Source organism: Mustelus asterias, chromosome 12 (assembly GCF_964213995.1).
Source record: "Mustelus asterias chromosome 12, sMusAst1.hap1.1, whole genome shotgun sequence".
Classification (NCBI taxonomy): Eukaryota; Metazoa; Chordata; class Chondrichthyes; order Carcharhiniformes; family Triakidae; genus Mustelus; species Mustelus asterias.
The window spans coordinates 66,437,738-66,461,505 of NC_135812.1; the positions used below are offsets into that span (position 1 = coordinate 66,437,738).

The following is a 23,768-nucleotide window of genomic DNA, read 5'->3' on the forward strand; positions in this document are numbered from 1 at the left end:
CTACATACCTTCATCTTGTAGCCTGTTATGTCTTGCAGACCTTGCCATAGTAGGTGGGAGTGGCTTTCTTGTATAGGTCAGGGTTGCCTGACTTTAACGCCTCAGACCTGGACTTTAGCAGCAATGAATGTCCCTGTTCATCCATGGTTTCCGGTTGGGAAACACACAGATTTGTTTCTTTGGCATACAGTCTTCTACACACTTACTAATGAAGTCTGTTGCTGTAGTGGCATACTTGTTCAGGTTGGTCGCTGAGTTCTTAAATATTGACCAGTCGACTGACTCGAAGCAGTCCCATAGGAGATCATTCAATTCCTTAGACCAACATTGCACAACTTTCTTTATCGGATTCCCCCTTTTCCATTTTTGCTTGTAAACTGGGAGCAGGAGCACAGCCTTGTGGTCTGATTTGCCAAAGTGTGGGTGGGCGATAGAGTGGTAGACATGTTTGATATTTGTGTAACAGTGGTCTAGAATGTTTGGGCCTTTGATGGAACAGGAGATGTGTTGGTGATATCTTGGTAGGATATTCTTGAGCTAGGCCTGGTTGAAGTCCCCAGCCATGATAAACAAGGCCTTGGGATGTTTCGTCTTAAGGCTATTTGTGGTGGCATATATTTCGACCAGTGCGGTCTTCACATCAGCATGGGGCTGGATGTAAACTGCTGTCAGGATAACAGGTAAACTCCCGTGGAAGGTAGTTTTTTAAAAATTCATTCACAGGACATGGGCGTTGCTGGCTGGCCAGCATTTATTGCCCATCCCTAGTAGGACGCCATTTCAGCACCACGTATTCTAGGAGCAGAAACTTACCAGTGTTGCTATATCTAGGCACCAAGGGGTGTTGATTAGAAGGCAAACCCCACCTCACCTAACCTTGGCTGAGGCCGCTGTACGATCCATTCGGTGGATTGAGAAGCCCTCTGGTTGCAGGGCACAGTCCGATGAAGAGGAGTGAGCCATGTCTCCATGAAATAGAGCACATAGCAGTCTCTCGGTTCCCTTTGAAAACCGAGTCTGGCCTGAATAAATGCCTCCCCACTAACACTTCTAGCACCTGCCTGGCTTCATTCCCTAAAATTAGATAAAGTATCGCCATCTCTTGTAGGTCTTTCTACGTTGGCTCAAAAAGCTCTCCTGGATGCACTTTAAGAATTCCACCCCCTCTAAGCCTTTCACACTTTGCCTATCCCAATTAATATTGGGGAAGTTGAAATCCCCTACTATTATTACCTTATTATTTTTACACTTCTCTGAGATTTGTCTACATATCTGCTCTTCTATCGATCCATGACTCTTTGGGTGCCTATAGTACATTCCCAGCAATGTGATTACACCCTTTATGCCGTCAATTGAGAAGCCTGCTATGATACCATTCCTCCTCACTGCAGTAATTGACTGCTTGATCAATATTACAACACCACCTCCTCTGTTGTATTTCCCCATCTTACCTGAAGACTCTATACCTCAGAATATGAGACGGCAGGGTGGCACAGTGGTTAGCACTGCTGTCTCACAGCTCCAAGGATCTGGGTTCGATTCTCGGCTTGGGTCACTGTCTGTGCGGAGTTTGTACGTTCTCCCTGTGTCTGTGTGGGTTTCCTCCGGGTGCTCTGGTTTCCTCCCACAGTCCAAAGATGTGCGGGTTAGGTGGATTGGCTATACTAAATTGCCCATAGGGTCCCGGGATGTTTAGGTTAGAGGGATTAGCGGGGCAAATGTGTGGGGTTGTGGGGATAGGGCCTGGGGTGGGATTGTTGTCAGTGCAGACTCAATGGGCTGAATGGCCTCCTTCCGCACGGTAGGGTTTCTATGATCTATGAATATTGAGTTGCCAGTCCTGCCCCTCCCTTAATCATATCTCTGTGATAGCAAAAATATCAGGCTCCAATGTATTATTCAATGCCCTCAGTTCATCAGCCTTACCTGGAAGACTCCTTGTATTAACATAATGCCATCTAATCTTGCCATATTCCCTCGTGCCTTAATATCTCTCTTTGCACTGCCTTCCATGCTGACTTAGTTTTTCTTCCATATTTGGCAGTCATAACTCCCACTGTACCTCCACACTGTGACCCATCCTCCTGGCTAATTAGTTTAAGCTCACTCAACAGCACTAGCAAGGATGTTGGTCCCATTCGGGTTTAGGTGCAACCAGTCCGACTTATACAGGTCCTACCTTCCCCAGCAGCAGATCCAGTGATCCAGGAAATGAAAGCTCTCTCTCTTCAGCCACACATTCATCTGCTCTATCCTTCTATTCCTACACTCACTCGTACGTGGCATTGATAGTAATCCAGAGATTGCAACCTCTGAGATCCTGCTTCTCAGTCTGCTACCTAACTCCCTAATTTCTTTGATTTCCATTTTGTTCCCTGAAATTTCATAGATATCAATAGAAAATCAGACATTTCTTTGATGGATGCTTGACCCACAATGTTTCGCAGCTTGAGTCACTGTCTGTGCGGAGTCTGCACATTCTCCCCGTGTCTGCGTAGTTTCCCCCGGGTGCTCCGGTTTCCTCCCACATTCCAAAAGACACACTGGTTAGGTGCTTTGGCCATGTTAAATTCTCCTTCAGAGTACCCGAACAAGCACTGGAGTGTGGCGACTAGAGGATTTTCAAAGTAACTACATTGCAGTGTTAATGTAAGCCTACTTGTAACAATAATAAATAAACTTTACTTTTTAGATTTAACATCCAGCATAAAATGTGCCACCATAAACTGCAAACTTGCAGATCCTTGCCAAGAGAATCTTATGGCAAAATAGCTCAGTTCCATTGCCACTCTTACTTTACCTTAGTTGCAGGTCTGATTCCAGAGAGCAGAATTAATCGAAAGCTTTCTTATTGAGACATAATCCCCTCACCCAATAGTCTGGGATTATAGTGAGTGCTGGCTGTACTAGGACCTTTGATCTCCCTTATCCTCCTTTGTTGGTTCTTCTCTTCCTCCTCCCTTAATATATCCATCTGAAAGAAACTTGCTGATGGTGCAGTCAGTCAACTCTCTAGTGCTCTGCTGTGCTAGAGCTCTGGTTGTTTTCTCTGCTGTTTAGCTCCATCATTAGTGTAATGTGCACCTAAAGGCAAGTATGAGGGGAGTTGTATTTTTCCATCAATTGCTGCTTAGCAAACCCTTAGTAAGGCAACCTCTTGTTAACAGCAGGGTTGTGAATCAATGCACTAAATTACTTTGTCTGCGCATGAACTGTAACATCTGAAGGAGTTGAGACTCGGGGCCAGATTTGCACAGCAGGATTGGGAACCTGATACCCGGAAGGAATATCGACATGTTTTTAAAAAGACAAATAGTGTAATTGGCCAGGAGGCGAGCTCAGCACTTGAGTGATGAGGGCTCAGCACTTGAGTGGTCAGAGGAGACAGGGGCTGCCTGCCTGGCGCCAGTGGCTAAGGAAGGCAGCAGCCATTTTGGGAACTGCCATCACCTTGACTATGAAAGCAGACAGCTCGTTAGAAGGCCAGGAGCCGGAGAACAGAGGAAAGTAGCCATTCAACAAATCTAATGCACGGAAGTAGAAAGGGTTGAGAGCTTCAAATTCTTAGGTGTCCAGATCACCTGTTCTGGTCCCTCCATGCTGACACTATAGTTAAGAAAGTCCACCAATGCCTCTACTTTCTCAGAAGACTAAGGAAATTTGGCATGTCCGCTACGACTCTCACCAACTTTTACAGATGCACCATAAAAAGCATTCTTTCTGGTTGTATCACAGCTTGGTATGGCTCTGCTCTGCCCAAGACCGCAAGAAACTACAAAGGGTCATGGATGAAGCCCAGACCATCACACGAACTAGCCTCCCATCCATTGACTCTGTCTACACCTCCCGGTGAGAGTCGTAGCGGACATGCCAAATTTCCTTAGTCTTCTGAGAAAGTAGAGGCATTGGTGGACTTTCTTAACTATAGTGTCAGCATGGAGGGACCAGAACAGGTTATTGGTGATCTGGACACCTAAGAATTTGAAGCTCTCAACCCTTTCTACTTCCGTGCATTAAATTTGTTGAATGGCTACTTGCCTCGGAAAAGCAGCCAGCATAATTAAGGACCCTACGCACCCTGGACATACTCTCTTCCTCCTCCTTCCGTCTGGAAAAAGATACAAAAGTCTGAGGTCACGTACCAACTGACTCAAGAATAGCTTCTTCTCTTCTGTCATCAGACTTTTGAATGGACCTATCTCGCACTAAGTTGATCTTTCTCTGCACCTAGCTATGACTGTAACACTACATTCTGCATCCTCTCCTTTCCTTCTCTATGAATGGTATGCTTTGTCTGTATAGCACGCAAGAAACAATACTTTTCACTGCATACTAATACATGTGACAATAATACATCAAATCAAATCAAAGGCACGGGACCCGGCGATAAAAAATAAATTTCAAATATTCCTGCAATGAAACCCACAGCTGGGCACAAACATCCTTCTTGGCAAAATAAAGATTGAAACTTAACTTGTCTGATCGTATATGCCCCTTAACAAGCTTCTTGAGAAGCTTAATAACCTGGTAATAGGTGAAGAGCAGGGGTCCTTATGCACTCCCTCCTTCCACACCCACCCTCCACCCCCGCCATCCCTTTGAAAATTGAAACTGCCCAGAGGCATCAGGATTGTGATCAGATCTGGACCCTCTCAAGCACTTGAAAATCCGACCCTGGATATCTATACGTGAAAGTTGAGTTTTACGCCACTTGTATGTATTAGCTGTTTGAGGATCTTCGAATGCTCCAGCAGTGTGACAGTATGTCAGGACTTCAGAAGCCACAGTAGCATACAGGGCTGCCAAGCACAAATATTGTGGTGATTCTGAGCAATCAGCAATGACTAAAGTCAGCTTAATGAACAATCTCTTATTGCTTCAGCTGCTCCCAGCTGCACTTCTCTGCTGTGTGTCTCAGAGCACAAAGTGAAATTGACAGTGGTGATATTGGATGGAGTAAAAATAGAAAAATGTGATGTATTTAAAAAGTTGGTAGTCCTCAAAGTAGGAAAGTCATTTCCAAAAGAGAAAATGGTCTGGCAGCATCTGTAAGGGGAGAAAAGAGCTGACGTTTTGAGTCCAGATGACCCTTTGTCAAAGCTTTTATTTTTAGGAAAGTGATTTGGTCTGGATGGGACGTGTCTTCAGTTATTGATGAAGCTAGAACTGAAATTTGCAGACACTCTGTTCACAATCTTTCAATCATCTTTGGAAACAGTGGTGGTTTTTTTGAAGTTTATTTTAAAGTTTTAAAGTTTAACGTTTTTTAAGCTTATTTATTAGTGTCACAAGTAGGTTTACATTAACACTGCAATGAAGTTACTGTGAAAATACCCGACTTGCCACTCTGACGCCTGTTCAGGTACACTGAGGGAGAATTTAGCATGGCCAATGCGCCTAACCAGCATGTCTTTCGGACTTGTGGGAGGAAACCGGAGCATTTGGAGGAAACCCACACAGACACAGGGAGAACGTGCAGACTCCGCACAGACAGTGACCCAAGCTGGGAATTGAACCCATGTTTCTGGCGCTGTGAGGCAGCAATGCTAACCACTGTGCCACCCCACTGTGCCACTGTGTTGCCCCACTGTGCCACCATGCTGCCCAAGTGGTGGTGCCTGAGTCCTGGATTTTACATTATGGTTTACCGGTTCAAACAGAACATCAAGATACATAATTCCAAATTTAATACAGCATGAACTGTGTTCACTACCGGGAACAAAGTTTTCTTTTTCTCTTGTGAGTTGCAATTACACACTGCATAATATCCAATCTTCAGGATAAATCATTTTTGACTAACATGGTGAAATTCTTTATCAAAGTATGTGTAGGATTGGTGAGAGTAGTGCATTGATCATGCATATATGGACTTTCCGACGTGTTTGATAAAGTCCCGCATAATAGATTTGTTAGCAGAATTTAGCCCGGTGGAATTAAGGGACAGTGGCATCACAAAGACAAAATTGGATTGAGGACCAAAAGTAAAGAGTAATAGTGAATGGTCGTTCGAGAGGGAAGGGTACAGCTATGTTCTATAGGATTTGATATAGAATCTCTACAGTACAGAAGGAGGCCATTCGTCCCATTGAGCCTGCACCAACCACAATCCCATCCAGGCCCCATTCCCATCACCCAACTAATTTACCCTGCTAATCCCCCTGACACTAAGGGGCAATTTAGCATGGCCAATCAACCTAATCCGCACACCTTTGGAGTGTGGGAGGAAATCATAGCACCCGGAGGAAACCCACCAAGACACAGGGAGAACATGCAAACTCCACAAAAACAGTGACCCGAGGCCGGAATTGAACCCAATCCCTGATGCTGTGAGGCAGCCGTGCTAGCCACTGTACCACCATGCCACCGTGCCATCCTTATTAGGAGCATTACTCTTATTGATGTCGCTTGATGACCTACACTTAGACATAAAGGGTCCGATTTAACCAAAATTTTGGGCGCAAAATCGTGGTAATGTTGGGCGCCGTGCCTAAAACGCAGTCCAGACCCGACCCAATTGCGCCTTTACCAATAGCCGATCCGGGCGCCGATCTGGCGCGCGCCCAAATCGGCCAGTGGGCCGATTTAAATGCATTTGCATTCATTTAAATTGGCATAATGAAGCCCGCGCCCAACTTACCCAAGGATTCCCACTTTACAAGGCTCCGATCCAATCGGCGCCCGCGCATTTACCGTGTTGCTGAATTCAAGTCTAATAGGGCTTCAACTCAGCAACTGAACCGCCAAATTGCCCCCGACCACCCTTCGCAGACCGCCCCCGTGAACCACCCTGGCAGCCCCCCCCCCCCCGATCGGACTACCCTGGAACGCAGGCCCCGCCAGCAGCCCCCCCCCCCCCCCCCCAAGAACGGACCCCCCCCCGGGCCCCCGACCTACCTTGATCGCTGGTGTCCGTCGAAAGCATCTTGCGATCCTGGATCCTGGCTTTGATCCGGGGGGTGGGGGGGGATGTGACGTCTCTTCCCTGGGGGGGGGGGGGGGAATGTGACATCTCTTCCCTGAGGGGGAGGGGTGGGGGGGGGATGTGACGTCTCTTCCCTGAGGGGGGGGATGTGACGTCTCTTCCCTGAGGGGAGGGGGGTAGGGGAGATGTGAAGTCTCTGCCCCTGGGGGTGGAGGAGGGGGGGTGGGTGGCGATGGCCTAGAGGTATTATTGCTAGACTATTAATCCAGAAACTCAAGTAATGTTCTGAGGTTTGAATCCCGCTACAGCTTTATATGGAATTTTAGTTCAATAAAAAATTCTGAAATTAAGAATCTACTGATGACTATGAAACCATTGTTGATTGTTGGAAAAACCCATCTGGTTCACTAATGTCCTTTAGGGAAGGAAATCTGCCATCTTTACCTGATCTGGCCTACATGTGACTCCAGAGCCACAGCAATGTGGTTGACTCTCAACTGCCCTCCAAGGACAACAAGGGATGGGTAATAAATGCTGACCAGCCAGCGACACCCATGTCCTATGAATGAATAAAAAAAAACCTTTGATAGAACAAGCAAGAAGAAACTATTTCCGGTGGCAGAAATTTCATTAACTGGTCGAAACAAAATTCAGGTGATTCACAAAAGAACCAGAGGTAACATAAAATAGCATTATTTTTGCACAAATGAGTTGTTGTAATTCAGAATGCACAGTGTGCAAGGATGTTGAGAACAACAGACTCAACAGCAAAATTCAAAGAGAATTGGATAAATAATTCAAGGCGAGAAGGGAGGCAATGGCCTGGAGGTATTATCGCTAGACTATTAATCCAGAGACTCAGCTAATGTTCTGGAATCCCGGGTTTGAATCCCACCACAGCAGATCGTGGAATTTGAATTCAATAAAAAATATCTGGAATTAAGAATCTATTGATGACCATGAAACATTGTTGATTGTCAGAAAAACCCATCTGGTTCACTGATATCCTTTAGGGAAAGAAAACTGCCATCCTTACCTGGCCTGGCCTACATGTGACTCCAGAGCCACAGAAATATGGTTGACTCTCAACTGCCCTCGGACAACTCGGGATGTACAATAAATGTGGCCAGTCAGCGACCCCCATGTCCCATGGATGACTAAAAAAAATTACAGGACAACGGGGCAAGAGTGGGGCAGTGTGATTAATTGGGTAACTCTACCAAAGAGCTAGCACCACTATGATGGGCCAAAGAGCCTCATTTTGTGATTATATCAATCCATGATTCAAAACAATGCATACACAGAAGTAGCTGAACACAGGAAATGTGCCGATGTAACCGAATTGACAGGATAGAAGAGGGTAAGACCCATAATATTCCTGTGCACGAATAAAGGAAAATCAATATCAAACTTTGTCACGGAATAACTCTACCAAAAACCCATATTATTATATAAAAGATCGAGCAGGAAGTGGGCAAAAATAGATCAGTGGCAAGAGACTAAAATATAATGAATTCGTTTCTTAGATCTCAGCACATAGAATTACTCAGGAGTGACAACTATCCTCAGGATAATTCTCAAAATCATGACCTCAAGCGAAACTTTATTTATTAAGCCATCTGAATTTGACCATGATAAAATGTAAGCTGTGCTATACATTGTTATTCACAGCAAAGAGAACATTATTTATCACATTATTTCCCCAGTGTAATTTACTGTTTTTCTCCCTCTTTTATTATCCCTTAGTGTTTCTGTATTTCCTCTTCCTCATGTTTCTAATAGCTGCCATTCAAAATTGTCAGGACAGATGACCTAGTCCTAGCCAGTTACTGTTGATTTATCTATTAGGAAACACTTGAGAAAGGCCTGGGTGACTAGAATTGTGATTTTTCTCTCTGTCTCTCTGACTGTGGGAAATGCTTGCTTGCTTTCTGCTTGAAGTGACATAATTGCGACTGAGAATTGATCATGCAGTGAATTATGGCTCATGCCAGTGATATACTGTTCCCCGCCAAGCTATTTTTAATTGAGCAACCAAAGTAAAGCACCAACCTGCAGATTGCATTCCAAAATCAATGTGAAAAGCAAGAAATAAAGATGGCACAAGCAACAATGATGAGGTGACAGCAACTTGTCACAGCCTCAGTGCTGACATTACTTATAATTCAGAACTCCATTTTTACTTTGTGAATGAATAAAATATTGAAAAATGAAAAATGTGTCTTTGTAGACCACCTTTCATGCCCTCAAGACGATACAAAGCATTTTACAGCCAATGAAGTACTTCTGAAGTGTGGTCACTATTGTAATATATAAAATACAGCAGCCAATTTATGCACAGACATATCCCACAAACAGCAATACCGTGTCAGCGTGGGTTTCCTCCAGGTGCTCCGGTTTCCTCCCACGGACAAAGGACAATTGTATCATAGGCTTTCTTATGTCCACCTGAGAGAACAGTTGGTGTCAGTTTAATGTCCCCTTCAAAAGGCAGCACTTTCAACAGGGCCACACTCCCTCAGTAATACATTGGAAATTTTGAGCTGAAGTCTCTGGAAGGGGATCTGATTCACAAACCTTTAATGTAGAGGTACCCTTAATCAGTAGATCTTAAGAATCATTAATAAGAATGGTTGCTGAATGCAACTAGAATCCCTACAGTGCAGAAGGAGGCCATTTGTCCCATCGAGTCTGCACTGACTACAATTCCACCCAGGCCCTATCCCCATAACCTTATGTATTTACCCCGCTAATCCCCCTGCCACTAAGGGGCAATTTAGCATGGCCAATCAACTAACCCGCACATCTTTGGACTGTGGGAGGAAACCAGAGCACCCAGAGGAAACCCATGTAGACACGGGGAGAACGTGCAAACTCCACACTGACAGTGACCTGAGGCTGGAATTGAATCTGGGTCCCTGGCGCTGTGAGACAGCCATGCTAACCACTGTGCCACCGTGCCACCCTTGTCTTTGGCTGACAAAAAGTTTTGTAACCAGGGGGCCGCTGCTGTTGTCTGGCATACTGAAGTCTACCAAGCAAAGGTTGAATGCCAACACTTTGACACTTCCCCTTCACTCCACCAGAACATAACCCCCCTACTGAACACCAAGGCATTGTGTCCTGCACTGTCATTGACCTCATAGCCTCTGCAGATCTTTCCTCCACTGCCTCCCACCTCATAGTTCCCCAACCTTGAACAGCCCACTTCTACATCCTTCCCAAAATCCATAAACAAGACTGCCGCATTTGACTCATTTCAGCCTGTTCATGTTCCACTGAACCTATTTCTTCTTATCTCTACTCAATTTTTTTCTACCCTTGTGCAGTCTCTTCCAACCTACACCCGTAACTCTTCTAATGGCCTATGTCATTGCAACAGTTTCCGGTTTCCTGGTGCTAACTTGTCCACTATAGAAGCACAATCCTTCTTTACCTCCACTCCCCCACCAAGATGATCTTGGAGCTCTCCGCTTCTTCCTTGAAGAGATGTCCAACAATTCCCCATCCACCACCACCCTCCTCCCGCTGGCTGCACTTATTCTCATTCTGAACAACTTTTCCTTCAACTACTCACTTCCTCCAAATAAAAGGTGTTTCTTAGGGTAATCACATGGTTCCCAATATTCCCTGCCTGTTTGTGGGATACGTAGAACGATCATTATTCCATTCCTACTCAGACTCCTTCCTTCATCTCTTTTTCCAGTACATTGATAATTGGTGCCAACTACCACTCTCGCTAACTTTCCAATTTCCACCCTTATCACACCTTCACCTGACCCATCTCTTACTCCTCTCTTCCTTTTCTTGATTTCTCCATCTCCATTTCTGGAGATAGGCTGTGTTCAAATGTTCACCACACATTCACAGACTCCCACAGTTCCCAGGTACACTTCCTCACACCCTGCTTCATGGAAAGACCCTATTACATTCTTGCAGCTTCTTCATCTCTATCGCATATGTTCCATTGATGCAACCTTCCAAGCAGCACTTCCGACAGGTCTCACGTCTTCCTTTTTCCACAACCAAGGTTTTCCACCCAACATGGTTGCCAGATTGTCTCTGAGTCCAATCCATATTATGCAACTCTGCGGTCATCTCTTCCCCTCCTTCCAAGACTGTGATAGGGTTCCACTTGTCTTCACCTTCCATGCCACCAGCCTCCATATTAAACAGATCATCTTCCACCACTTCTTCCTGCTCCAACTTGATGCAACCCCCAAAGCTGTCTTCCCCTGTCCTCCCTTTCAGCATTCCATAGCAGCCATTGCCTCTGCGACAACCCAGTCCACTCCTCAGTCACCCCTAATATCCCCACCCTTCCATATGGCACCTCTCTGTGCAATCACAGGAGCTAACACTAGCCCTTTCACTTTCTGCCCAAGACCCCAAACTCTCCTGTGAACCAGTGATTCTTTCAGTTTGCTGTACAGTGCTCGCTGCTCAAAATGTGGTCTTCTTTGCACTGGAAAGATCAAATGCAGACTGGGTAATCGCTTTGCAGAACACATCCATTCAGTCTGCAAGCACGATCCTGAGCTTCCAGTAGTTCATCAGTAAAATTCTCCACCTTGCTCCCGTGCTGACCTTTCTGTTCACGGCCTGCTGCAGTGTTCCAGTAAAGCCCAATGCAAGCTCAAGCAACAGCACTTCATCCTTCAGATAGGCATTGTACAGACTTCTGGACTCAATACTGAGTTCAACAATTTTAGATCATAACCTCTGCCTTCACCTTGTTCAGTGTGTTTTGTGCTTTGTTTCACTGGGTTGGATCTAACTTGATTTCTTTCTTTACTCTTCATGTTACTTTCAGATGGTGCCCATGTAGCCACTCATGCCTCATTTGAAGATGACCTTTGTTTCCTCACTATATCCATTCCCATTCTCTTTGGTTGTTGAATCACAAATGTTTGTGTATTTTTAATCACCTCTACCCTCCCTTGCCCCCGTACCCTATCACAGACCTTCTCCTTTCATCTTTCTACCTGTCCCCCCACCCCCTAACCCCTTCCGCTGGCTTAAAACCTCTTATATTTCTATCTGTCGAGTAAGAAGAATCACACCAACTCAAAACGCGGGGGACGATTTCTGCCCATGTTTGCCGTCACAGAGAACAGCGATGGGGGCTGGAAATCTAGAATCGGGAAGCGTGATTGTCTCCGAAAAGATGATGTTCTGTGATTTTCAATGTCCCTTGCTGCTGGCATAGCGAGGTTCACACCCACAAAGGGTGAAAACTTTATTTAAATGTATTTTAGTAATGTTAATGTAATTAACAGGCCTCCCCACCATAACTTCCCTCCCTTGCTGCCAATGTGATGGTTTACAACAGGTTCAAAAGAGAAAATGCGGGATAATCTCAGCAGGTCTGGCAGCATCTGTAAGGAGAGAAAAGAGCTGACATTTTGAGTCCAGATGACCGTTTGTCAAAGCTAAAAGTGGGAGATATTTATACTGTAGGTTGCCTTTATTTTTCTTTTCCCTTCCCCCACCCTTTCTCCTTATTTTATCCCCCTTTTCCTTCCTTTTCTCCCCCTTTCCTCAATTTTACCCCTCTCCCACCCATCTCCCTCTCCACCCACATCTTCATCTGCCACAGCTTACCCTCTGATTTCAGCTTCTCTGCCGTTTGGCCATTCACACTTTCGATTCTCTCTATGGGCTGCCATTAGCAGCCTTTTCCTCTGGTTTCTGTGGCTATGACTCATCTTTCATTCCCTCACCTTGCAGTATAAATATCTCCCACTTTCTATGTCTTTTAGCTTTGACAAAGGTCATCTGGACTCGAAACGTCAGCTCTTTTCTCTCCTTAGAGATGATGTCAGACCTGCTGGGATTTTCCCAGCATTTTCTCTTTTAGTTTCAGATTCCAGCGTGCGCAGTAATTTGCTTTTCTTCAACAGGCTCACCCAGACATGAACCTGTTGTGGGGATTGCCCTGTGGGTGTAAAGGTAAGTATAGCCCCCGGGTGAGAGGGACATGGCCAGGTCTGCCCCAGGCACTGCACCCTGGCATTGGTTGTCACTCTGCCAACTTGGCACTGCCAATCTGTGCCAGGGGGAAGTCCCACGGGCAGACCCTAGTGGGAGCCTCATTGGTGGTGGGGGGGTGGGTGGGGGGCATATGTGCAGTGGGGGGGGGGGGGAGTAGAGAGGGAGATGCCAGTGATGACTGTTGGGGGAGGGTGGAGAGAGAGGGTGATGCCGGCGTTGATTGCAGAGCGAGCCCCTGAGACTTCAGTGGTGAGGTTGGCGGAGGTTATCTCTGAGTCTGACTGGGGAGCTCTTTTTAAAGGGTGTTCCAACCTCAGTGTAGCTGGCTTTGCCAATGTGCTGAGGCTCCGCCCCACAAAATGATGGCATGACACACGCCCCCCCTGTTTTTTTTGACAAAGTGCCATAAGATCTGGTGAAAAAACCTGCCTGTTTCCTTGGAGAGAAAGACGCCGGTTTTCAATAAGACCCTGACACTTTGCCATTTTTTGATAAGATTCCGCCTGTTGACTCTGTTGCTCTCGACCGATACTGACAGACCTGCTGAATGTTTCCAGCATTTTCTGTTTATTTCAGGTTTCCAGAATCCACAGTATTTTACTTTAATTTCTATCTTCCTTCATTTCTGGTGAAAGGTCATCGAATTGAAATGCTAACTCTGTTTCTCTCTCCATTAATGTCGTCTGATCTGTTGAATTTTCCAGCATTTCTTTTCTGTTTTTGTTTGAAAAGTTTTGTCAGTCAGCTGCTGATGCTGGTGTAATAAAACTAGGCAATGACAGGAAATGACAATTCATTACAAACAACAGTTGTCTTGAATATACACCACTGGAGCCAGGGCCAAGAAAGCACAAGCCATTCGGCTAGCCACTTCTGCCATAGCCTGTGTGGTACCCCAACGCTGGGAAAGGCACCATCACAAAAGTGCCTGGCATGCACCGGAAGTATCAGGAGAGGTCTGATGGTGACTGATTTCATGCAGGTCCAGTGTACGTATGTGGAAATCATTCTCATTTGAATGTGAGACCTCTCTCCTCCACTCCCCACATGCGCTGTTTAAATGGGCAGCCATTCAGTTTGCAGGCTTTTGATTTAATCTGTGCTGTTGCTAGGTCTGTGGAAGCAGTCTGCTTGTTTGCAGAGATCTACTGATGAGCTTGTGCATCCATTTAGGAAGGACAGGGGATTTGATCATCTGTCCTGTTCATATATATGTATTAAGGAGACAGTAATGGAAAAGATAAGGTTACTAACTAAGTGCAGAGTAGGTTTAATAGACCAGGTGACTTCATGCAAACATTATGTAAAGGCCCCTCATGTTTCGTGATTCAGCATAAGTTGACCTCTGTACTAGCCTTTAACGTCCGTGAAGTGTCATTATCTGAGCAGATTGAGTGACAGTTAAAAAGTAAAGTTTATTTATTAGTCACAAGTATCTTACATTAACACTGCAATGAGGTTACTGTGAAAATCCCCTAGTTGCCACACTCCGGTGCCTGTTCAGGTACACTGAGAGAGAATTTAGCATGGCCAATGCACCTAACCAGCATGTCTTTCGGACTGTGGGAGGAAACCGGAGCACTCGGAGGAACCCCACGCAGACACAAGGAGAATGTGCAGATTCCGCACAGTTACCCAAGCCAGGAATCGAACCTGAGTCCCTTGTGCTGTGAGGCAGCATGCTAAACACTGTGCCACCGTGCCGCCCAGTGCTTTATTCATTTTTCTTCATTAGTACTGCGATGCTTCCGAGGCTGCTGTGACTGGGCAAATGATAGTTCCTCAGTAGAAAGCAGTAAATCATAAGGGGAATGGTTGAAAGCAACAGGTCTATCTGCATAATCTCTGCAGCTTACACTTCATGTCAAATAGCAAGTTCAGAGTGAGATGGGAGTTCAGCAGAGTCATGGAACAGAGGAAGGAGCATCATCATACCATCATCCTGACTGTTTTCAGTGATACTGGATGCCAGGATCTCTGTCGCAGTGTTCCCATGATGAGGGGAAACATCTCTGTAGAGCTCAGGTGAGTCAAACATCTTTATCTCCTTCACTCAGTTTTGCTCTATCTGACCCCTTTGTTTACATGTCATGTTGTCTTGCAAGAGAGGGAGAGGGTAGGATAACAATAGGTGATGGATCCACCATTGATGAATAGCTGGAGGCCTGTGGAAACAGTGGGAGTTGGGTGCAAGGTTGGCAACTTTGGTAGGTATATGAGAATTAAGGTGGAATATCTGAATGTAAGTCCTGAGTTCTGACTGCTGATATAGGTGTGATACGTTGAGCGCCAATCAACAGTGAGTGGCTGTTTGTTTGCTGAGTAGGAGATGTCATGTGAAGGTTCATTCACTGACCGCGAACATGTGCATGAATTCATTGAGCATTTTCTAGGACTGCTACCAGGTCTTTGGCACCAGATTCCTTACATTAAAAACTCCTGTCACTTGTTCAGTGTCAGCTGTGACTCAGTGGGTAGCATACTAACTGCTGAGTCATAAGGTTCTGGGTTCAGGTCGCGATCCAGGGCTTGAGCACAAAAATCCAGGTTGACGGTTCAATACTGTGAGAGTGCTGCACTGCTAGTGATGTTGTCAGTCAGATGAGATATTAAACTGAGCTCCCATCTGCCTGCTTGGGTGAATGTAAAAGATCTAATGCACTGTTTTGTAGAATGTGAATTACCCTGGAGTCCTTCCCAATATTTATTCCTCATGCAACATCATTAAAAACAGATTATCTTGTCCTTATCACATTGCTGTTTGTGGGAGCTTGCTCTGTGTAAATTGACTGCTGGGTTACTGAAATTACAACAGTTACAATATTTCAAAAGTTACACTTAGCCCTTTCCTCTCCAAAGTTATTGAAAATGTTACTTCTTGAACCTGTGACCATCTTTCCAACAATACCATGTTTGAATATCTCCAACCAGACTTCTGTTCCTGACACAGCCATGCAATGGCTCTAACCAAAGTTACAAAGACTCCTTGTGTGATACATTATCCTTAATCATCTTCATGTGGGTGGCACAGTGGTTAGCACTGCTGCCTCACAGCACCAGGTTCGATTCCGGCCTTGGGGACTGTGTGGAGATTGTAGATTCTCCCTATGACTGCGTGGGTTTCCTCCGAGTGCTCTGATTTCTTCCCATAGTCCATACATATGCAGCTTGGATGGATTAGCCATGCTAAATTGCCCGTTAGTGTTCAAAGATGTGGAGGTTAAGTGGAAAGCAAAACACTGCAGATGCTGGAATCTGAAACAAAAATAGAAAATGCTGGAAAATCTCAGCAGATCTGACAGCATCTGTGGAGAGAGAATAGAGCCAATGTTTCGAGTCTGGATGACCCTTTGTCAGAGCTGACAGCAAAGAAAATCAGAAAAGATTTATACTATGATGGTGGGGCGGGAGGGGGGCTGTAAAAGGACAAATGGAATGTAAATAAGGATAAAGTCAGCTGGGAGAGGTGCTAAAAGTGCCCATTAAGAGATCAGAATGTGGGTGTCACTCCCACCATCATAGTATAAATCTTTTCTGATTTTCTTTGCCCTCAGCTCTGACGAACGGTCATCCAGACTCGAAACATTGGCTCTATTCTCTCTCTCCACAGATGCTGTCAGGCCTGCTGAGATTTTCCAGCATTTTCTGTTTTTGTTGTAAGTTAAGTGGATTGGCCATGGTAAATTGCCCCTTAGTGAATTATAGAATCATAGAATCCTACAGTGCAAAAGGAAGCATTCGGCTCATCAAGTCTGCAGCAACCACAATCCCACCCAGGCCCTATCTCCATAACCCCATGCATTTACCCTAGCTAGTCACCCTGACACTAAGGGGCAATTTAGCATGGCCAATCCACCTAACCTGCACATCTTTGGACTGTGGGAGGAAACCAGTGCACCTGGAAGAAACCTACGCAGACATGGGGAGAATGTGCAAACTCCACACAAACAGTAACCCAAGCCAGGAATCGAACCCAGGTACCTTGCACTGTGAGGCAGCAGTGCCAACTACTGTGCCACCGTGTTGCCCAAAGTGTCCAAAGATGTGTAGGTTAGGGGGATTAGCCATGGTAAATGCGAGGGGCGGGGGGGGGGGGGGGGGGGGGGCGGTGGTGGGGGGGGGGTACGAGAATAGGGAAGGGGAGGCCTGGGTAAGATGTTCTTTTGGAGAGTCGGGGCAGACTCGATGGGCTGAATGGCCTCCTTTTAGACTGACCCTTTATTGGCCAGCATAATGGTATTTCCCTTGCTTGGTTCCACTAATTTTTCAATCAAAGAATAAGCATCTCTAGCAATGACCTTCCTCCACCCCCAGATCATTACCTCCAGAGTCGTCCAATAAATCTATTCTTGACCTCCTTCTCTTTAGGATAGCCCTTTGTGACATTACCTGCAGACACAGGGTCATCCTTCACCTGTATGTCAGTGGTATGCAGTTCTATTTCTCGTCTGCCACTCTTTGCATGTTCACTGACTGATGATATTGTCAGACTGTTTGACCATTAGTCAGCCACTGATGAGCCAGTTAAACAATGGGAAGATTGAAGCAACATTGTCACTTCATCACTGGTTCCATCCCTTTGTCCAGCATTGGATCAGGTTGATCCAAACAGTTTGCAAACTCAACATTCTATTCCAGCCAATGCTCAGCTTCCAATTCCATATAAACTCGATGACAATAATCCCCTACTTCCATTTCCTTAGCAATGGCTGCTTTATCCCTTTCGTCTATCCTCCACTGAAGCTCCCATCCATGCCTTTATCATTCTCTGATTCAATTATTTCATTGATCCATTGGCCAGTTAAGTGGTTTGTCCATGTTAAATTGCCCCTTAGTGACCAAGATGTGTAGGTTAGATGGATTAGCTATGGGAAATGCACGGGGTTACGGGGATAGGGTGGGCGAGAGGACCTGAGTAAGATACTCTGATGGTCGGTGCAGATTTGATGGGTCTAACGGCCTCTTCTGTACTGTAAGGGATCCTATGATTCCATGATGTCTCAACTTCCATCCCCTTTAAACTTGAGCTCATCTAAAACTCTGCTGCCCATATTCCAAATCTCACCACGCTCCATTACCCATCATTAATCTGCTTGCTTACCTACATTGGATCCTGATCCACAATTACATTCTTGCGTCCTCTAAATCCCATTCCCTCCCACAAGCCAGGTACTAATTCCTGCCAAAATCAGGTAGGAAACTCACATTTGAGGTGGATAGGAGGCATGGAAGTTAAAATGGCTCCAATCATGGCAAAGCAAGATTATTGCTCGGCCCACCATCCACATGCCTAAAGTATGGGTTTTTGAGCTCACCATTTTGGTTACTTATAACAGTTCTCCAATTGTTTTGAAGCTCAACATGGAGTTTGAACCTTAAAGCAATAGGAGCATTTGTAAATTACATCCTACATATAATCTGCATTCTTAATGTCTCTACTGTGGACACCACTATTATCGTGATGTTCTCAACTGTCCATTCATGTGAAGCACCGTCTTTCACAGCTGATGTACATTTTGGCAAATAACACAGATCAACACAGTTCATTGTTGTAAATATGCTTGCACAAGTTAGGTGTAGCCCACTGAACCATAGAAATCTTTACAGTGCAGAAGGAGGCTATACAGATCTGCACCGATTCTCACCAAAACCCCATGCTACCGCCCTATCCCCAACCCCCGTGCATCTACCTAACCCATTCATCTTTTGCACACTAAAGGGCAATTTAGCAAGGCCAATCCACCGAACTTGCACATCTTTAGACTGGGAGAGGAAACCCACGCAGACACGGAGAGAATGTGCAAACTTCACACACAGTCACCGAAGGTCGAACTGAACCAGATCCCTGGTGCTGTGAGGCAGCAGTGCTAACTATTGTGCCACTGCACCATCCATGCTGAGAGTTTGCTTTGTACCAGATGATTCCTCAACAACTGTCATCACTCAGATATTTAATTTATCCTTTTGGCTAAGATCAAGTGTCAGATTGAGCCCAAGATGGAGTGTAATATTTTATCTTGTCAGCTTGGATCTTGAATGTCTCTCTTGTGGCAATCATGAATTGAATTAAATTTGAATTTGAATTAGTTTTTGGAGCAAGCAATGAGATGGATTCGGGTTTGCCCTGTCCACTCTGTGCATCGGCCTTGTAACTGCGAAAGGAATAAAATTATTTTTTTTAAATTACTTCATCACCCACAATTGTATAGTCCTGAGACACCTCAGAGTGAAACGTGCTGTATGGAAAAACGAAATAATTTTATTGCACATTCTGTAATGTTCAATTTGAAATGCTATGGAATGTCCTTTCACAAACTTCATGAGTAAAATATATTTTTGGGAAAAAAAAACATCATCCTCTGCATTACTTCATCAAAACCCTGAGGGAAAAGGAGATGGAGGATCCTATTGGATGGTTCCCTGCAGCAGACTGTCAATGTCCATTGGTAGAATGCCTCATAGTCAAAACTTTCAAACAAACACCAAGACCTGGCTAGGCTGGTGATGAGAAGGTCCTCCCCGTCAGGTCCTTCCTGCTGCACGGAAGCTCATTCCCGAGGTGGCTGTGATGAGGAAGAAACATTTATCCACTTTCTTTTGGATTGTGCCTTTGCAAAGCAGACCTAGATAAAGATGCAGTAGTTTTGTTAAGCTTCATCTTGAGGAGATCCGTGATGCAAGACTTGGGCTGTTGTCAAGGATGGACACTGAGATAAATGTCAACTCCGGCCGGAGAACGATCAACTCTTTGTTGCCTGCCCAATACCTGTTGGTTTTCTAGTGCAAAGAGTTGTCCACGATTAACTGTTGCAGACTGGCACCTTCCAAGATCCACAACTATGTGTTGAGGGATGCACTAAAACTTGGGGAAGCTGCCGCAAAGGTGCAATAGACAAAGGCCACTGTCTAAGGCCCTGTGCACTCGGGGCTAGAAACTGACTAAAACCCTTCAGTCTGTATGTTTGACATATAGTGAATATTGTACATATTAACTGTAATTGCAAATGAAGTGGAAGAAACTGATTTGTTTTGCACTTTACACCTTTGAACAGATACGTAATTTATCTTTATAAATTTTATGATTAAGATATATTTTGGAAAATAATTACTTCATCATTATCGGCGGCCTGCGTCTCACTCAGTTTTTCCTGATGAACCTTGCTGTGATTTTATTCGGCGAAGGTGTAGTTTTATGTTAGTGTCATTTGAGGTATGGGTGGTGATGGCTGGTGCTCCGCTGAAAGTTCACCTGGATGTGTCTTGGAGGTCATGAGTTCTCATTGTTCTAGGAAAAAAGCAGAGGGGGACTTAAGAATTCCCAAACATGCTTATCCATTTCAGTACTGCATTGTCATTAGAAGGGTATTACATACTTTAATAAACTTTGTGCATGGACACATTGATCTAACATTACATTGTTGAATATATTATTAATATGGAACGCACCAGCAGGTCTCTGCCGGCATCACCGATCACACTAATGCATTCTGCATTCTCCCTTCTGAATACATCTGTTCTTATATGTAATGAATTGTTTATGCACACACCCACTGCCTAGTCTATGATATGCCCCATTGTTATATGTTGCAACTGCTTTCAAAGAGCAATGTGGATTAACGCAAGGTGATTTAGCCAGAGAAATAGCGTTTTACCATATATTTATTCTCTTTGCCATCTTGGCATATTTAGTATTTGCTACATTCACTTTTCTACCTTTGTTGTTTTATCTTTGCTAATAAATCACTGCCAATGCAGTACATTTTATAAATTGTTGTGCTTTTCATTCATATCCTTGCATATGAATTGTGCTACTGCTCTATCACAATATTGATAACGTATTGTTGTGTTCTTATATCATGCAGCTTTTACAAAAAACATCCAGCAAGGGATCCAGAGGTGTTCACACAGAGTTTGCATACAACCTATTGCTTTGCTACTGATCATATATCATACATGGATCCTGTCTTCCTGCAGTAAGAATGTCACTTATTGTTTTTCTGATATGTAATTCAGAAGCTTGGTTACTCAGTCTGGACTTGATTTGAACATTTTTTTGAAAAACGGTGCGCATTCCATGAAGAACTGATGTATTTAATTATGTATACTGGGTAAGCAGCTACCAGAGCAACATTGAAGATTATTACTGCAGATGTGCCATAATTGGTCATTTTTTTCAACATCACTGATGAAATCACACTTTCAAAGCTCCTGTGATTTTATTTTCAGGTCAAAAGTAACACCAGAACTCCATTTAACATTAAATCACATAGAAACAGTAAAGTGTAAAAATAGACTGACATTAGGGGCGGCATGATGGCAAAGTGGTTAGCACTGCTGCCTCACAGCGCCAGGGACCTGGGTTCAATTCCGGCCTTGGGTGACTGTCTGTGTGGAGTCTGCACATTCTCTCTGTGTCTGTGTGGGTTTCCTCCGGGTGCTCCGGTTTTCTCCCACAGTCCAAAGATGTGCGGGTTAGGTGGATTGGCCATGCTAAATTGTCCCTTAGTGTCTGGGAGATTAGCAGGGTAAATACATGGGGTTATGGGGATATGTCTGGGATCGTTGTTGGTGCAGGCTCAATGGGCTGAATGGTCTCCTTCTACACTGTAGGGACCTTATGATTCTATGATTGCATTTACAGCACGGAAACAGGCCATTCAGCCCAACCAGCCCTTGACAACGTTTATGCTGCACTTGAGCTTCCTTCCATTATTTTTCATCTAATTCTATAAGTATAATCTTTATTCCCTTCTCTTTCATATGCTTTAATAGCTTTACTTGAATTACATCTATAACTATTTGCCTCAACTACTCCCTGTGGCAGCAAGTTCTATGTTCTTTCACTTTCTGGATAAAGAAAATTCTTCTGAATTTTACCCACTTGAGTTCTCACTTCTAATTTTGCTCTTCTCTCCCCACAAGTGGAAACACCTTGGATACGGGATTACCGGCTAGCTGTGCTGGTCAATCATTGTGGTGAGCCAGGAAGTTGACGTGCGAGGTCAAAAATCTGATTCTGGTTTGATGTCTTCCTGGCTCTGTTTTTCCGGCAAGAACAGCTTTGTGCCCTTTCTGAGCGCAAAGCTTATTAGCATATTAATGTCTTAATTTCATTTAAATGACATTAGCGCGTTTGGCACGGCTGCCTCCGGCCTCATGGATACTCCCCCCCTTGCCAGCGAGAATCACTACTGCTCTGCAATAGTGGAGACCAGGTGCCATGGCCATGCCAGGGGGATCGGAGTCCACTGAAGCCCCCGGATGGTTACGAGCATGGCTGGGCAGTGCCCATTAGGCAGTGCCAGCCTGGTAATGCCAACCTGGCACCCTGGCAGGGCCCAGTTGGGCACCATAAGTGTGACAGGGCAGTGCCAAGGGAGTGGGGCCTGAATGGGAGGTGGGTCTGAGTGAGGCTATGATGGGGTATGATGGGGTGGTCATGCAGGGAGGAGCTCTGCGGGGGGGGGGGGTATGCAAGAGAGCGGTCGTGCAGGGGGTGATGCAAGGTGGGGTTGTGCAGGATGGCGGGCAGGGTTGGACCACAGATGGGGTTGTGAGGTGGGGGGCCTGTCCATGCGTTGTGGGGCCCGCAATTGGCCAAGAGGCCCCGTGATTGCGGGTGGGGGGTAGCTGGTTGAGTCTGCCTGCAGTAGCTGGGGCCTGAGAGCTCTGTCTGAGACCCCTGCAGTTGCTATTGAGCATGTGCTGAATCAGTCTGCACATGCGCACTAGCTCCCTCTACAGGCTGGCTGGCAAATTAAGATGTGGAGATGCCAGCGTTGGACTGGGGTAAATACAGTAAGAAGTTTCACAACACCAGGTTAAAGTCCAACAGGTTTATTTGGTAGCAAAAGCCACCACACTAGGGAGTCCAACAAGCCAAGCTCACAACTTGGTTACATTCTTAAAGCAGATGCATGGCTGAACACTGTTTTCTGGGAGATAAACGCCTGCTTAATGTGAACACTAAGTTGGCTGACAGCTACATATAGTAGTTAACATGTTTATTTTTTCAGTGCTAGCTCTGTCTTTAAAAGGGATATATGTACATATGTATAAAATATATGTATATATATATATAATTATATATAGTTAGAGTGTCATTCTCAATGAAATATAAATTCCTCCTTTATTAGTCAGTTAATGATCTGGGACTACAGAGATTAGTGTGGCTTTTGCTACCAAATAAACCTGTTGGACTTTAACCTGGTGTTGTTAAACTTCTTACTGGCAAATTAAGCTCAGCCCACTGCCTGCAGCAGCTAAAAATGGTCCAGATCATTTTTTCAGTGACTAAGTGCTTAAGGTTGGGTGTGAAAACTCACCCAAAAAAGGACCAGGAACTCTCCCATTTTCAGACTAGCTGGACACTTAGAATCAATCTCATAATATTCCGCCCATTGTCTCTAAACTATTTGCAGCAGTCCATCACTAGGAGGAGTGTGCAGGCCAGTTTTAAAAATGAATCGAGGCAGCTTCACTTGGGCCAGTCAGACAGGCTCCAGCGAGTAGATGGTGGCTGCCCCCAGCTGAACACAAAAGGCTCTATCAAGTTTCTGTCAAGATCCTGCCAGAGTGGGAAAATTCAGCCTTTAATGTTGATTTTTTGTTTTGAAATGTTGTGGCTGTTCCTGCAATGGTATATTATTCAGTATTGGAGAAATTCCACATCACTGGCTACTAGCCAGGCACTTCAAACGAGGATGATGGATTATCCCACTGCTTCGATGGATTAGTGTTCAGCAAAGAGTCCAATTGTTCACTGTCCAAGTTGTGTAATTTCAAATATGATGTTAAACAAAATCTTGATTTGCAGATCTGATTGTAACTAATAGGTAGGAAGTCACTGTTG

The 23,768-nt window shown here is 44.9% G+C and overlaps 1 protein-coding gene across 45 annotated transcripts in view; it reads right to left on the reverse strand.

The window, feature by feature from the left end:
- Positions 1-23,768, reverse strand: part of gas7b (growth arrest-specific 7b) — a 718,490-nt gene that overhangs the window by 506,111 nt on the left and 188,611 nt on the right. For 34 of the 45 annotated variants that reach the window (XM_078225370.1, XM_078225385.1, XM_078225378.1 and 31 more), the window contains one exon: positions 20,026-20,201. The gene's annotated coding sequence lies outside the window, so the exon portion shown is untranslated. Of the gene's footprint in view, positions 1-7,366; positions 7,482-19,153; positions 20,202-23,768 lie in introns of those variants that run through there. The other 11 variants (XR_013499141.1, XR_013499144.1, XR_013499137.1 and 8 more) reach the window with 2 other exon arrangements.